Source organism: Panthera tigris, chromosome A1 (genome assembly GCF_018350195.1).
Source record: "Panthera tigris isolate Pti1 chromosome A1, P.tigris_Pti1_mat1.1, whole genome shotgun sequence".
Taxonomy (NCBI): Eukaryota; Metazoa; Chordata; class Mammalia; order Carnivora; family Felidae; genus Panthera; species Panthera tigris.
In genome coordinates, this window is record NC_056660.1 from 147408503 (window position 1) to 147426340 (window position 17838).

General features: G+C 35.2%; 1 long non-coding RNA gene across 3 annotated transcripts in view; it reads right to left on the bottom strand.

Moving 5' to 3' along the window:
- Nucleotides 1-17838, bottom strand: part of LOC122231441 — a 130506-nt gene that overhangs the window by 22895 nt on the left and 89773 nt on the right. For all 3 annotated transcript variants that reach the window (XR_006208693.1, XR_006208692.1, XR_006208686.1), the window contains exon 3: nt 6281-6401. This is a non-coding gene — a long non-coding RNA (uncharacterized LOC122231441). The remainder of the gene's footprint in view (nt 1-6280; nt 6402-17838) is intronic.

Sequence of the window (17838 nt, forward strand, 5' to 3'; positions counted from 1 at the left end):
AGCTAACATCACCGTCAATGGGGAAAAACTGAGAGCTTTTTCCCTGAGATCAGGAACACGACAGGGATGCCCACTCTCACCACTGTTGTTTAACATAGTGTTGGAAGTTCTAGCATCAGCAATCAGACAACAAAAGGAAATCAAAGGCATCCAAATTGGCAAAGATGAAGTCAAGCTTTCGCTTTTTGCAGATGACATGATACTATACATGGAAAATCTGATAGACTCCACCAAAAGTCTGCTAGCACTGATACATGAATTCAGCAAAGTTGCAGGATACAAAATCAATATACAGAAATCAGTTGCATTCTTATACACTAACAATGAAGCAACAGAAAGACAAATAAAGAAACTGATCTCATTCACAATTGCACCAAGAAGCATCAAATACCTAGGAATAAATCTAATCAAAGATGTAAAAGATCTGTATGCTGAAAACTATAGAAAGCTTATGAAGGTAATTGAAGAAGATATAAAGAAATGGAAAGACATTCCCTGCTCATGGATTGGAAGAATAAATATTGTCAAAATGTCAATACTACCCAAAGCTATCTACACATTCAATGCAATCCCAATCAAAATTGCACCAGCATTCTTCTCGAAACTAGAACAAGCAATCCTAAAATTCATGTGGAACCACAAAAGGCCCCGAATAGCCAAAGTAATTTTGAAGAAGACCAAAGCAGGAGGCATCACAATCCCAGACTTTAGCCTCTACTACAAAGCTGTCATCATCAAGACAGCATGGTATTGGCACAAAAACAGACACACAGACCAATGGAATAGAATAGAAACCCCAGAACTAGACCCACAAATGTATGGCCAACTCATCTTTGACAAAGCAGGAAAGAACATCCAATGGAAAAAAGACAGTCTCTTTAACAAATGGTGCTGGGAGAACTGGACAGCAACATGCAGAAGGTTGAAACTAGACCACTTTCTCACACCATTCACAAAAATAAACTCAAAATGAATGAAGGACCTGAATGTGAGAGAGGAAACCATCAAAACCCTAGAAGAGAAAGCAGGAAAAGACCTCTCTGACCTCAGCCGTAGCAATCTCTTACTCGACACATCCCCAAAGGCAAGGGAATTAAAAGCAAATATCAATTACTGGGACCTTATGAAGATAAAAAGCTTCTGCACAGCAAAGGAAACAACCAACAAAACTAAAAGACAACCAATTGAATGGGAAAAGATATTTGCAAATGACATATCGGACAAAGGGCTAGTATCTAAAATCTATAAAGAGGTCACCAAACTCCACACCCAAAAAACAACCCGGTGAAGAAATGGGCAGAAAACATGAATAGACCCTTCTCTAAAGAAGACATCCGGATGGCCAACAGGCACATGAAAAGATGCTCAATGTCGCCCCTAATCAGGGAAATACAAATCAAAACCAAACTCAGATATCACCTCACGCCAGTCAGAGTGGCCAAAATGAACAAATCAGGAGACTACAGATGCTGGAGAGGATGTGGAGAAACGGGAACCCTCTTGCACTGTTGGTGGGAATGCAAATTGGTGCAGCTGCTCTGGAAAGCAGTGTGGAGGTTCCTCAGAAAATTAAAAATAGACCTACCCTATGACCCAGCAATAGCACTGCTACGAATTTACCCAAGGGATACAGGAGTGCTGATGCATAGGGGCACTTGAACCCCAATGTTTATAGCAGCACTGTCAACAATAGCCAAATTATGGAAAGAGCCTAAATGTCCATCAACTGATGAATGGATAAAGAAATTGTGGTTTATATACACAATGGAGTACTACGTGGCAATGAGAAAGAACGAAATATGGCCTTTTGTAGCAACGTGGATGGAACTGGAGAGTGTGACGCTAAGTGAAATAAGCCATACAGAGAAAGACAGATACCATATGTTTTCACTCTTACGTGGATCCTGAGAAACTTAACAGAAACCCATGGGGGAGGGGAAGGGAAAAAAAAAGAGGTTAGAGTGGGATAGAGCCAAAGCATAAGAGACTCTTAAAAACTGAGAACAAACTGAGGGTTGATGGGGGGTGGGAGGGGGGGAGGGTGGGTGATGGGTATTGAGGAGGGCACCTTTTGGGATGAGCACTGGGTGTTGTATGGAAACCAATTTGACAATAAATTTCATATATTGAAAAAAAAATTTATTCCAAGTAGTCATAGATGTGTGCAATACAAACTTGTAAAGCCTCAGTATCTCTGACTAATTAAATGTCTCTCTGATATAGCCAGTGGCAGGGGCTCTCATGATGCTGTTAACGACCTGTGAAATCTAAGCAGCTCACAAGTTCTAAGAGCACAAATTAGGAGCATGGAACCATAAAATAAAGACTCAGCTGTTCTTTTTAACATTTAGGGTTTACTATAACCAAATTGAAATATAATAGTTATGAGCCAAATTCCTCTATAAAAAACTCAAACTTAGTGTGAAATGAAATTTAACAAAGTAGATGTAATATGAATGTACTAAAACAAGTGGGGAGAATAGAAATGCTAAATGGCACTTAAGTGCATGCTCTTTAAAACATGAAAATGTAGAAAAAGTAAGGAATTCCTCAGAAAAAGTTAAAGTTATGTATCCAACTTACTATTACTGAATTTCATACATATCAAGAATTTGGATAGTTATATGAGATTCTATTAGCATATAAATATCATATATATGTATGTATGTATACACACACACACACACACACACACACACACACACATATATATGTATACACACACACATAGATTAAATTCAAGCAATTCTCTCCTTTCCTTTAGTAACCTGCTAATTACAGCTACTGATTCTTTCACCTCAGTAAATAGAAGTCTCAACTGATATATCTATCAACTATATATTAGTAGCAAAGGGGAATATGTGTGTGTAGACATATATCTATATATATATATGTGTGTGTGTGTACACACACACACATATATATATATAGATATATGACATTTTTTGAAGATGACAGGGAAAACAAATACTTTAATAAAGAGGCTGGGCTAAATTCCCATTTTTGTTTACTGTATATAAAACATTTGGAAACTTTAGTTAGTGAGTTAGGAATAAAGAGCACACTATGGTTATAAAAATATATAAAGTATATGATAACCCCATGAGAAAGTAAAAGCTACTTGTGAAACATAGTATGATAAAATAAATTCTGTCTCACATATTCAAATCTCTCACTGCTATAGCATTCATCGGTATTCAAATCATGGACATACATGCAGTCTGAATTCTCTGAAACAGCATAATAGAGGAAGTATATGTAGACTAAGAAACTGAGGTCAAAAGGGCTGAGTTGTCACTGGTTAAGGCTGGGGTCAGAATTTATAATCGCATGATTATCTTCTACATAAAACTGAAAACAATTTCCATTTGGATTTATAATATCTCTATTGCCCATTTTCTGAGATCTGACAATCCTATGAGAAGACACGTAAAAAATTGAAAATGATAATCATTTTATGATGGCAGGCCACATCAGTGTTATTACATTCTTTATCATTACTACTTTAAGTGGCAAAGAAAATTAGTGTTTGTTTTATGAGAATGATCTCATTCTTCTTGAACTCAATAGCTTAATGTGAAGTGGGGTGTTAGAAAAATTTTCATTTTACTTCTAGTATTGTTCAGAAATAGAGAAGCTCCTGAAAACTGAATCAATGTTGTTTGAGTGCAAATAATTTATATGTATTAATAAATTGAGTTTTGATGCTTACGTTACCGGCATTTTAAGAGATTATCTAACATTCACGCACATACACACACAGACAGGCAAAAGAAAGCGACACAGTAGCATCAAAGTCCACCTTCTCCTATATCCTACTTCCTGTTGCAAGATAGGACATTTTCATGGACTCTTCTTCTCCCTGGATATGGACGTGTTGAGTGTAACTGACACATCTTGTCTTTGCTATGTTCCTTTCAAATGGAATGGAATGTAAAATTAGACTCTTCCTATCTCCAAGAATGTCAATTAAAAGCTCAAATTCAGAGATGATTAATGGTATATGTCCCCACTTTCTAAAAGGAAACTTAGTGACATACTCAAAGGTCTCACTAAAAGGTAGCTAACTGGTCCAGTGATCATCAGCCTCAATAGCCTATATGAGAGAAGACTGGTTATTCAACAGGGGAGGAGCTTCTTTAAAAAGAATTTCGAAACCCATAACCAGTCTAATGTTTTTTTACTCTCTCTTAATTATGAAGATAGAAGAAGACTGCATCTCCTATAATTCAAGCCAACTGAAAGGGTAGTCAAAAGAAGTGGTAATAGAGATTTTGATGGTTTATAAGAGGAGAAGTATCTCACTGTCTACCTGAATGCTCAATGAATGACAGAGATGTATAGGCCACACAGGTATTGGAATAGAGGACTCAGAGATATTCTTGGGAGAATTAACAAGAACCCTCTGATATTTGAGGGAGAATCATAGAGATTGGCACCTGGCTGATAAAGTCTGAAGGCAGAGGCTGACTTGAATATCCCTAAGTGGAAAGGAAATTAGAAAAAAGACCATTTGCATTCTGAGGTAGTAGGCAAAGGGTTAAATTTCCATACTCCAGCTCCGTGAAAGGCTACTGAATTTGGGTTGCTCAACAAAACTATCTTCTGGATAAGGTGATATTAGCAGGAGGAGGGAGATCGCCACTGTATCAAAACTAAAGGAATATGACAAAGGTCAGTTGGAGAATACAATGGCTGTGTTAGAAAGTGGTTAAAAAGTCCAGAGGAATCTCCATTAATTGTCTTTGAAAGAATCATCTATATACTCCTTAAAAGAGCCAGCATTTGAAAAAAAAATATATGACTCAACCAAGAGAGAAATACAAATTTAAAAAGGCTAAATTAATGGATCCTTATCTTGATGCTGAAATCTCTCCACACTGCTCAATCTTGGAGGAGCTAAAATCAATAGATGAGGGTAAGGTCCTGGAGCTTGTAAGACTTGAGTGAAATAGATCATGTGTTCACTTTCCTACTGCTCTCAGCGAGAAAGCAATGAGGTATGAGAGCACTGGCCGGGGTTCATGGAGGTGGGGTTGTGGAGAAAGAGGGAGGCTAACATTTTGAATTTAATGAGAGTTTCAAATTTAACATGAGATTTAGGTGGTACACTTTAATATGTGAAAATAAGACTGCTTTTAAAACTGCTTCATTCAATGGCTTCTGTACTCTCAAGGTCCAACCATCAGAGGTCCAACAATTTTTGGCTCAGCTGTATTTTCTTCTGTAGGAAGATGAAGTTTAGTAATAGTACTGTGGTCATTAGCACTGTTCACAAACTATTTTAGCTATCTATCTTCTCCACAATGCGCTTTGGCCAAAAACTGTATTACTGTAGCACAGTGACAGAAGGCTTAGTGGACTTATTATCATTAATCATAGTTATTCTCCACTTCTTTAGTAATCAGAGATGAATATGTTGAGAAGATGTCCAGGAATGTCTGGGTCTCCAAGTCACTTGCCATGAATAGATTTAATAGTAAAACACATACCATTAGTATCTCCTAAAACCAACTTGGCTCATTTTGTCCTCTCGGATGTCAACATTAACTTTAATTTTCTTGAATTAACCTTTTTTATTGTTTTAAAAATTATTTAAAATATACTCTACCTCTTTTCTCTCATTTGTTATGTGACAAATTTCTGTTCCCTATATAATGAATCCTTCATCAATGATGACTCTGAAGCCATATATTCCATAATTAAAATTAACAAATAAAATTTCAGTATAGACATTTTTCTCATAAAGAACCCTCTTGCACTCAAAATTGTTTTCATTCCTTATTTAAATAAAGTATTTCATAAATATAAAAATTTTAAAATAATATTTAATGAATAGAGTAGAAAAGAAGATATTACAATGGGTATGATATACAGGCTGCTAAAAAAATGGCTGGAGTATAACAACTCTTATACATATGTTTTTTTCTAATATATTTGGATGTATATTCACATCTATATGCAGTTATATCATATATGTGCACTGGTGGAAAAATATAATTAAAAACAAAATCTTCTACCAACTCAGAAAACTTCTCCACAAAGGCATAAAAGAAACCAATTTTGTTACTGAATTAGAATTAAACCAGAATGTGATGTGCATCACAGGCAATCTGCTAAGAGATTGCCAAGACAGAGACAAATCTGACACTTTTATCCATGTAACCAGATAGAACTCATTGCATATATGTTCTCAAGATAATAAGAGAACTTGACAACACTGTCACACAGAGCTCATCCTAAATTCACTGAGGTAGTCACCTATGTTTAATTCGCTTACCTAAAAAAAGTAAAAATAAACTTCTCACATATTTATGACAGGAGGCAGTCTTAGAGCCAGGTGGCTTGCTGAAGTTAGGCTTCCGTCCTCCCATGGAAACTGGTAATAGGGGGTGCTGTCTCTGAAATGAAATGAAATGAAATGAAATGATTACATTTCAATGAGATGGTTCCCAGGCTCTTGAGAAAGGCATTCCTGAGTTGCAACACAGACACAATAAGTCTTATTTAGCTTTTAAAAGAAACTACATACATTTCCAGGACACAGGAAAAGAAGTTACAAGTTATCTTAAGTAAGTACTCTAAGAAAAGGGAGAAAGAAAAGGGAGACATCTCTTCCCTTATTTCCAGCAAGGAGAATCAAGCTTCTTATTTTTAATTTATATTTGCCCTTAGAGTCTATCTGTAAGAACTTTCCTAGCCATTGCATTACAAGTAACAGCAGTTCACCTTTTTTTTTAATTTTAATAAAAACAAAGAGTAATTTTATTCTTAAAATATTTTAAGGTTCCAGGCAAAATTAACTTTAATAAATTTATTTCACGGTAATCATTGAAATAGACTTTGCTTTCCCAAATTGTTGTTATGGTCTATTGTCAACAATGCTCATTAATATATAATTAAAAAATACCTCTCAGGGCACCAGGGTGGCTCAGTCAGTTAGGCATCCAACTCTTGATTTCAGCTCAGGTCATGATCTCACATTTCATGAGATGAAGCTCCACGTAGGGGCTCCGTACTGACAGTGCAGAGCCTGCTTGGAACTCTCTCTCTCCCTCTCTCTCTGCCCATCCCCTGCACTTGTTCTCACTCTCTCAAAATAAATAATCTTAAAAAAAAAATACCTCTCTAAGCCGAGTATCAAGAGTTTTTTATGGCATAGGATGGCATTTTTATTTTTAGTTAAAATTTTTAAATATAAAAAAGGGAAATTTTATGTCAATGTATTTAATGTGTAAAATTTATGCAAAAATAATAAATGCAAAAATAATAAGTGCAAAAAAGTAATGTGATTTTTTTTACAAAATTAACAGTGATGAAACCGGTACTTGGTAGGATAGAATATTACCAGAAGCTCCCCTCGTACCTGTTATTACTCACTATGCTTCATCAAAAGTAACTACTATCCTGAGCTCAGTAACCATAGGTTTCTTGTGCCAATTAATTTTTTGAAATGTATATAAATAGGATATAGGAAACTCACTCTCTTATATCTGGCTTCTTACACTTATAATCATGTTTGGGAGTTCTATCTATGCTGTGATGTGCAGAACACAATGTTCATTGTCAGTGTTGAAAGGTAATTCACTGAATGAACCTTTCTGTTATCCTAACATTGATAGATATTTTGGTTATATTAACTTTAGGACTATAATGAATAATGCTACTACCAACATTTCTATATGTGCATTTCTGTTAGGTATATGCTGTAAGTTGAATTGCTAGGTAATAGGATATCAGCTCATTCACCTTTGGTTGATGGTGACAACTATTTTCTAATGTAATTATACCAATCTAACTTTCCTAAAACAGTGTATAATAGAATCAGTTTCTCTATATCTTAGGCAATAATTTTGTTTGTTTGTTTGTTTTTCATTTTAGCTATTGTCTTACTCCATTTGGGCTACTAGAACAAAATACCACAGACTAGGTAACCTAAAAACAACAAAATGTTGCTGCTCACAATTCTAGAGACTGGGCAGACTGAGATCAGGCACCAGGATGATATGGTGAGGGCCCTTTTCCTACTTCACCGACAGCACTCTTCTCATAGTGTCTCTACCTAGTAGAACTGGCTAGAGAGATTCATGGGGTATCTTTTATAAGTGTATAAATCCCATTTAATGAGATCTCCATTCCCAAGATCATGTCACCTCCCAAAGTCCCTACCTATTAAGATCACATTTGAAGGTTAGGGTTTCATCATATGAATTTGGGGTAGGTTCTGGGAGGGACAACATTCACAGAAAGCAGCCACTTTTTGCGTGGACAATGGTATTTCATCATAATTTTAACTTGCACTTCTCTAAAAAAGGCACAAAAAGATAGTAGATATAGATATCCTTTCATGTACGTTTGCATGTGTATGTGTGTGTGTGTGTGTGAAGGATTTATTAATTTTTTTGTCTATTTTTTTCTTCTAGACTTAAATTATGAATGTAAGCTCCTTTTCAGGGGGTACATATATTGCAATCATCTTCTCTAACTCAGAGACTTGCTTTTCACTCATAGCTGTGTCGTTTGATAAACCAAGTTATTAATATAGTACAATCTGCCAACTTTCTATATTTTCTGTCTTTAAAAGAAATTTTTTTTACTATCCTAATTCATAAGGATATTCTCTCACATTTTACTCTAGAAGCTTTATTAGCTTTACGCTTCACATTTTGATGTGAAATTATTCTGGAATTTTTTTATTCTTTCAAATTTCCATATGGATATCTGACTGTGATTTATTGGAAGGATTATTCTCCCCAAGTGCACAGGAATACCTTTGTCATAATTCAAGATATTATATGTGTATGGGTCTTTCTTTTATAACTAGTCTGTTTCCTTGGTATACTTACTCACTATTACATGTTTACATATTGTTAGTTACTGTAGCTTTATAAAGTATTTATCAGGAGGCATCTAGCTTTATTCCTCCTTTGGGTCCAATGGTTTCTGCTGAGAGATGTGCTGTCCATGTTATTGTTGCTCCTTTGAAAGTTGTCTTTTTTTCTCTGACTGTGATATTTTTCCTTTTCATTTGTTTTTTATCACTTTTCCACAATATGTGTAGATGTGCTTTTCCACGCATTTATCCTGATATGGTTCCTTAATGCTTTCTGAATATATAAATTGATGTGCTTTTGTTATTAAAAAGGAAATTCTGAGCCATTAACTCTTTGATGTTGTTTTTGCCCTCATTTCCTTTTCATCTCTTCCCTTCTGCATTTGCCCTGCTTTTATCTAGGCAATTCAGCCTGAATATTTTCTAATAATCTATCTTCTAGTCCATAAATCCTCTCTTCTTGTCTGTCCAATTTAGTTAATACCATACATTGATTTCCTAATTTCAGTTATTGTATTGGTTAGAAACAGAATTTCCCATTGATTATTTTCATAATTTACTGTCCTCTGGCAAAATTATTCTTGCCTTCTATTTTCTTAGACATGTTAATCACAGTTAACTTAGAGTTTATATGTGAGGACACTAATAACCTGATCATCCCTATGTCTATTATCTGATTTTCTCCTCTTGGCTATATTTTCTTAATATTCCAGTAGATTTCTAATTGAATAAAGGACACTGTTAATGAAATATACAAAGACTATATATTATAGTATCTTTCTCCGAAGAGGGACTATCCCATCTTAATTCAATCATACCGAGCTGGGTTGCAATTTTTTATAAAATACTTGCGTAGGTATGGTTTCTTGCCCTTACTGTACAATAACTCTCTAGGAGCCCTAAATGATGCTCTGAGGTGTTTACTACTGTCTAACAGCCTTAGCAGGTCTTGAAATTCAAAATTTGTCTATTTAGGGCCACTTGGGTGGCTCAGTCAGTTCAGCATCTGACTTTGGCTCAGGTCATGATCTTGCAGTTCTTGAGTTCGATCCCAGTGTCAGGCTCTGTGCTGACAGCTCAGAACCTGGTTCCTGCTTCAGATTCTGTGTTTCCATTTCTCTCTGCCCTTCCCATGCTCGCTCTCTCTCTCTCTTAAAAATAAATATTTTTTTAAAAAAATTGTCTATTTAATACTGTCAGACCCTAGAAAACTCCACAGATGAATCCAGAGTATTTGCATTTTTCATAAAGCACATGATACTGAAAGTGGTCACAGTTTTGACTTCCTGCAGGACTTCTCCCATATGACATTAAAATTTCAAAATAGAAAACTCCCTCTGACACTGTTCTACTTTGTGAAAAAAAATCCAGTATTTCAAAACAAGAGGTAATATATCATCCTGGTTAAAAGTACTGTTTGTAAATCAGGCAAACAGGGTGTGAATCCAAGTTCCATGACAAAATAAATCAATGACTACTGGTAAGTAACATGTCTGTGACACTCAGGTGTTTTTTTGTTGTTGTTGTTGTTGCTGTTGTTGTTGTTGTTAATAAATCACAAATAAAAATAGCAGTCATACATAAGTTATTTATAAAGTTAAATGTTGTTTAATTTTAAATTATTTTTTAGTTAATATACTATGATTCACATACTTTTTTATGTGTGGGAATACAGTGAACAAAATAGTCAATAACCTCTGCCTTCCATGGAGTATACGTTCTAATGTGGGAAAGAGCCAATAAATACCAATAGACAAATAAGTATGGTATGTCAGATAGTTGTAGGTGTTATGGAGGAAAATAGGTGACCATTATTCTGAAAGTCAGTCATCCTGCTCCCAGGCACTCCTTAAAATTGCCTAACTGGCTGATGAACAAATTGACCATGGCAGCAGTAGATGTTATAGTGGGAAGAGAATATAGGATTTCCACTCACCAGAGGAGAGCTGGTTACAGCCACTGGTGAGTACCAATATGCCTACGGCAGAACCCAACACTTAGCCCCTATTATGGCACCATCCCCTAGGATTAGCAGTCAGGTCAACTGGTGGAAGAAGCAACAATCTGTTCTCACTAGAGCAGACATTTACTCTAGACATAGATTTTTCTTCACTGTCTGCAATGCTTCCACCAAAGTCACTATCCATGGACTTACAGAATACCAAACTAACCAGGTTGATGTTATATACAACATCATTTTTGATCAACCAATGAAGTTTGCAAATGAGCCCAGTTCCATAAATTCAATGAATGTATATTTTCCTTATCATCTACAAACACCTGGCTTGATAAAACAGAATAATTTCCTTATGAACTCTTACTTATGGTTATATCTCAGTTGTACAACCTTGCAGATGTGGGACATTTATCTCCAGGATGTGATACTTACTCTAAATCAGTAATACATATATGTTTCTCCCATAGCCAAGATTTATGGATCTGTGAATCAAAGGGTAAAAATGAAAAGTACCTCCTTTCACTATTACCACAAGTGATCCATTAAGGAAGGAAAAAAAAGGAAAGAAAATGAAACGAAACGAAATGAAACAAAACATAGGAAAGGAAAGGAAAGGAAAGGGAAAGGAAAGGAAAGGAAAGGGAAAGGAAAGGAAAGGAAAGGAAAGGAAAGGAAAGGAAAGGAAGGAAGGAAAGGATAAAGGAAAAGAAAAGGGCAGGGGAGGAGAAGAGAGTGGAGGGAAGGTAAGAGTTTCTATTCCCTATAACTTTAGGTTCTAATGGTGGAAAAGTCTTAAATCTGAAAGTAGGAATGATTATATCAATGACAAAATAATGATTCTACTGAACTAGAATTTGAGATGGCAACCTAACCACTTTTAGCTCCTCGTGTCAATGAATCAGATAAAGCAAGGGGTTACAGTTCTGATTGAGTAAATGACTCTGACAATCAAGGAAATAGTGGGTTGCTACTACACAATGAGGACTCATAATAATATATCTAGAAGATAGGTGATTCCCCAGGAGGCCTCTCAATACCCTCAACTACTATGATTAAAGTCAGTGGAAAAGTTATATCATGTTAGGTAGAAGCATCACTTGATTGTTTTTATTGGAAATTAGTGTGTTTAAAGAGATATATATGGGTACTAAGTGACAAAAGGTAGACAAAAGGTACTCAGTGACAAAAGGTAGATATGTATGAGTACTAACTAACAAAAAGTTAATTGAGCAAAGCTGATTACTTTTCTTGGAATATCCTTACCTGTAGGCTTTTGGTAAGAGTAGGCCCTAAGACACATTGTTGCAAAGATTTGGAGGGAAGAAATAAAGCAGCAGGTTTATTGATCTTTATGTGCAGAAGGTATACCAAGGTAATGGGGCACTTTTGAGCTCACACGTGTTGCTGCTTTCTGCTGGCTAAACCTGTATGGTGAGGAAATGGGCAAGCAGTAGCAGCAAGCCTGCAAATGATTTACATCCCCCTAGATCTTCCTTCAGCTTCTATGAATCCTGGGCCAGATGTGTGTTTAGCTCCATAAAGAAGGGCAACAGTTTCTCATGTAGGACAACAATCTCATCATAGTCAGAAGCAATGAAAACTGAAATGGGTTCCAGTTAACATATAAGGGTTCCAGTTTTTACACGAGTCTCAGTTTCTCTTTGTTCTCTTTTTTATCCATCTTTCCTTCTTTGTCCATCTTTCCTTCTTAACTGCCTGCTCTGCAGACTTCAACTTCCAGCCTCAAATACAAAAACCAAAGTCTGAAAGAGCCCGCAATGGTTCTTCTGTTTGTCATATTGAACTCTAACTGATAAAAGTATAAAGGGATGTTTTCATTGAGGAGAACACAGTTGAATAAACACTGAAGAGGAGAGGGAATGAATTGATTTTTGAGTCTCAGGAGTTCAGCAGGATAAACTGAAGTTAAAAAATAGGTATTAAAGTTAAAACAAATATAATTATTCGTAGTGGAATTATTAAAACAAGAATTTATTATTCATGAAAAAACTTCATTATTCATTGATTCTGTATTTGTGAATTTGCCTACTCACTAAAATTTATTTATAATTCCCAAATCAGTACTGCCAGTGTTTTCATGGTCATTCACACACATGTGCACAGTGGCACAAATTTTGAGTTTTTTCACCACTGAAAGTACTGGTTTGTTTTATGAGGACATTGTCAAATCAACCTATGTAATGGAAATGGTCTCCAAACCCCTGGCATAAGACCATGCAATCCATTATGTAAGATATATTAAATAAGGTGTCTTTAAACAGAAATGCATATAAAATAAAGCTAGTTGATGAAAATGTGACAAGTCTCTCAGGAACCTAACCCTATATTTTCCCTAGGAGCAAGAATTCCCTATTCACTAACTGTGTGTTTGTGGCAACTCTGTAGAATATTAACTATCCTGAATAATGAAAGTGAATAACAATAAATGAAACACACACGCACACACACACACACGCACACGCACAATGTGTGTGTGTGTGTGTGTGTGTGTGTCTGATATTATTACTCTTAGCTGAGACAGAAAATGCTATTATATAACAAATATAAAAAACAGCTATTTTAAGTTGGTAGAGATTTTAAATGAAGCTCTACCAAAATGTGGCACTGTTTATATGAAGTGGTATAACAGCTTTCTGAGAATCTCGGCATTTATATAAATGTTGGATTCTTATTTTATTCAGATGATTTAAACAAATACTTTAACAAATTACTTGTTTGATATATTTGCCTCCTCACAAATGTATCTGAAGAACTGGCAGTCATCAAAATTTAGAATTTATGAGATCACAGTTATTTTTATTAAGTCTCTGGATTAATAGACACAACTAAATTTTTAAGTACATCTTAGGTAGAGAGCAACAAGGCATCTAGACAATGAGAACCTACTGTAGAGCTCATACTCAAATAATAATGTAATAGCTATATTTTTCCTCAGACTGTCTGTGTTCATCACACAAAAGCAGCATGTTTTCCTAGAGAAACAAGCTGATAAAGTAATGCTGAGCTAATGAGTTATTTAGTAGGAGAAAGGATCCTATTATGTGTGGAATATGTCATTTTATAGTGCTTCTTATACCTATATAAGAAACTGTATATCTGTCTTGTCTATCACAGAAGTGCTAGAGAGCATAACTTGTGCCCTGAAACTTTAGGGAAGTTCCATATAGCTAAGATCATTCTACTTTAGAAGCTAATAATAGAAATGTTTGCTATTTTAGTCATTAGACTCATTATTGGAATTAGTAAAGTGTGTGTTTCAAGGCATCACAAGTTTTAGGATCCATGAGTAAATGTCTTGTTTATTGAACATTAGGTAATAATGTTAATAAGATACTGGATCACATGGAAATAATGAACAACAAATCAATCTCAAATAGCTACCCTATAAAATCATATTTTGCATCTGAACTCAATAAATTTTACAGAAGAACAGCATGAATTCAAAAGCATTAGCCAGTGTTTTTTGCATAGCTTTATCCCAGAGTTCAAGCCATCAAGACAAAAATTAGTACAGTGAAGGACTTTCTTACTGAATAGGGCTCTGATAGACTTTGTGGATTAATATAGTATTCAGACACTGGCTTAGAACTAGAAAAAACTTATAAATTTGTTGATGATAATCACAATGTCGACAATGCCAAGTGATCTGCTTCATTTACTAAACAGCCATTAGGTGTTTAGTTATTAACACAGAATATATACTGACAAGTTACCTGATACATTGATTAGATATTCTTCCCCTTATTATGCCACTGTTAGTAATCATTATTTATGTATTATCCTAAAAAGTTCTTGCTAGGCAGTAACAGTTATTGTACATTCATAAGTTCCTAAATGTCTACGATTGAGAAATTTAAACTCAGTGAAAAGAAGGTACTATTTGATGACAGAAAAAAATAGAGGTTAAAGGAACAGAAAAAAAAAAGTCAGCCAGAAATAGACTAAATTCTCTAAGCAGAAGACAAAGAAAATAAGAGAAATAGGATACACATATAGGATTTGGTTTATATGTATGTGTAAGAGTACATTTCCGTTCACTTTTACATTTTGTGACGCCTAGCTGTAACTGTGCAGAACAGACAGTAAAGATTACTGTGGACAACTCTGAGAATTAAAAACTCTATGGAGACCCAGTTATCTAGGGACTCCATTATTTGTGAGTTTACCTCCTGAATCTTGACCAGGTTTTCACAGTGAGTATTGGAGAAAAATCCCCTTGCACTTCTGGTAGGGGGAGAAGAAAAGGACCCATTTAGAAATAAACCTGAGCATTCTGTTCTTTTTAACAAGGTCTGACCTCATGAGGAATAATTTAACAGGAGCCTAATTTGTATGGGTTTTATGAGAACTCAACTGATCTGGGAGAAGGGAAATACTAAACTTCAGCTCACTCTAGACATATTGCCCAACGTAGTGTGGAAGTAGGGGAGGACTGATAATCATACGCATGTCACAGTCCAGGGGCACAGTCTCACTAAAAGACTGAGACCTATTCATTCTTCTCCACATGCCTTACCACCACATTACTAAAGGCCTACTTACAGCAGTTCCTTGTAAATGTATATTTACAAGACATACCAAAAAGGAAAAAAAAAAACAGATTTGAAAGAGATAATCAATAGAATCAGACTCAGATACAGCAGGAATGTTGGAATTAGCCTGGAAATTTAAAACACCTATGATTAATTTGATAAGGGCTTTAATGGATAAAGTAGACAGCATAAGAACAAATGATCAATATAGGCAGTGAGATGGAAAATCTATGAAAGAACCAAAAACAAATGCTAGAGAAAAAAAATAACAAATGAAAAATGTCTTTGATGGCATTTTTTTTTTTTTTTTTGCAGAAGGGTAAGAGGAAAGTAAGCAAGCAAGCAAGAAACAAAGGAAAGAGGGAGGGAGGATGGACAAGGCACCTGGGTGGCTAAGTTGGTTAAGCATCTGAGTCTTGGTTTAGGCTCAGGTCATGATCTAACAGTTTGTGGGATTGAGCCCAGCATCCCACTCTGTGCTGTCAGCAAAGAGCCTGCTTGGGATTCTCTTTCTCCCTCTTTCTCTGCCCCTCCCCAACTCACATGCATGTTCTCTCTCTATATATATATTTCCCTCAAAATAAATAAATAAACATTTAAAAAAAGAAAGAGAAAATATTTAAAATAATAAGTAACAATTTCCCCAAATTAATGACCTATAAATCCACTCATCCAGGAAACTCAGAAAACACCAAGCAGGATACATGTCAAAAAACTGCACCTAAGTTTATCACTTCAATCTATAAAAAAGCAAAGATAAAGAAAAAAAAATGTTTGAAAGAAGCCAGAGGGGGTAAAATTCTAACCTACTGAGTAGCAAAATAAGTATTAATTCAACTTCTCCTTTGAAAAAATGCAAGCGAGAAGTGAAGTGAAATATTTCAAGGGCTGAGAGAAAAAAAACAGCAAGCAACAAATCTGTACCTAAGAAATCGTTTTTTAAAAGTGAAGGATATATAAAGTTTTTCCCAGACAAATAAAAGTTAAGGGACTCTGTTGCCACCTGCCTCGAAGTAAACCTGATATGGTAAGAAAGGAGAGAAAATAGAATTATATACAATACTCCATTAAAACTAGAAAAGGCAGAAAAAGAGTAGAAAACAAAAATAGAAACAAGAGCAACAAATAGAAAACAGTAACAAATATGGTAGATAGTGTTCCAACTTTATCGATAAACACTAAATGTAGTGATCTAATTGCACCAATGGAAAGACATTATCAGAGTGGATCAAAAAACAAGCTCCAGCTATAGGTAATCTATAAGAAACCCACTTCAAATATAAGACACATATGGACTAAAAGTAAGCAGATGGAGAAAGATAAGCCATGATAACACTAATTAAAAGAAAGCAGGAGTAGCTATATTAATTTCAGACACAGAAAGGAAAGTTATCAGGAATAGAGTGTTACTATACAAGGGTAAAGGAGTCAATTAACCAAGAAAACACAATGATTTTTTTTATAATTTTTTTACATTTATTCATTTTTGAGAGACAGGGTGCAAGCAGGGAAGGGGCGGAAAAAGAGGGAGACACAGAATCTGAAGCAGGCCCCAGGCTCTGAGCTGTCAGCATAGAGCCCAATGCGGGGCTCCAACTCACAAATCACGATATCATAACCTGAGCTGAAGTCAGACGCTTAACTGACTCAGCCACCCAGGCACCCCAAGAAGACACAGTGATGTTTAATATCTATATGACTAACAACAGAGTGCCAAAACACATGAGGCAAAACTTATAGAACTGCAAGGAGAAACTGATAAACCCACTATTATAGCTGAGCACTTCAATCCCCACTCTCAGAAATGGACAGATTTAGCGGGCAGAAAACCATTAAAGACACAGATGAATTCAACAACAAAAATTGGATATAATGGACAACTTAGAACTACTTCATCCAACAAAAGTAGAATACACATTCTCCTCAAGATCACATGAAACATTTACCAAGATAGACATCATTCTGGGACATAAAACACACTTTGATATTCTTTAATATCATAGGTAAAACAAGGGTAATACTATTCCATGGACATTCATGAAATATTAAAGGAATACCATATAAAACTCTATGCCCACAAATTTAATAATCTAATTGAAATAGAACAATTCCTTAAAAAATACAATTTACCAAACTGACACCGGAATAGACAGTATGATAGGCCTATATCTATTTAAAAAAAAAAAATGAATCAACAATTAACAACCTTCCAAAACAGAAAGCATCAGGCCCAAATGTGTTCAAGGTGAATTCTACAAACATTTAAAGAAGAAATTCTACCAATTCTCTACAATCTGTTTCAGAATACAGAAGTAGAGGAATATTTCCTAACTCATTCTATTAGGCCACCCATACTGTAATATTAAAACCAGACATTACATTAACACTAAAAACAAACAACTACACACTGATACCTCTCATGAACACAGATGCAAAAATCCTCAAAATATTAGAAGATAAAATGCAGCAATGTATAAAAAATGTTTACACTATGA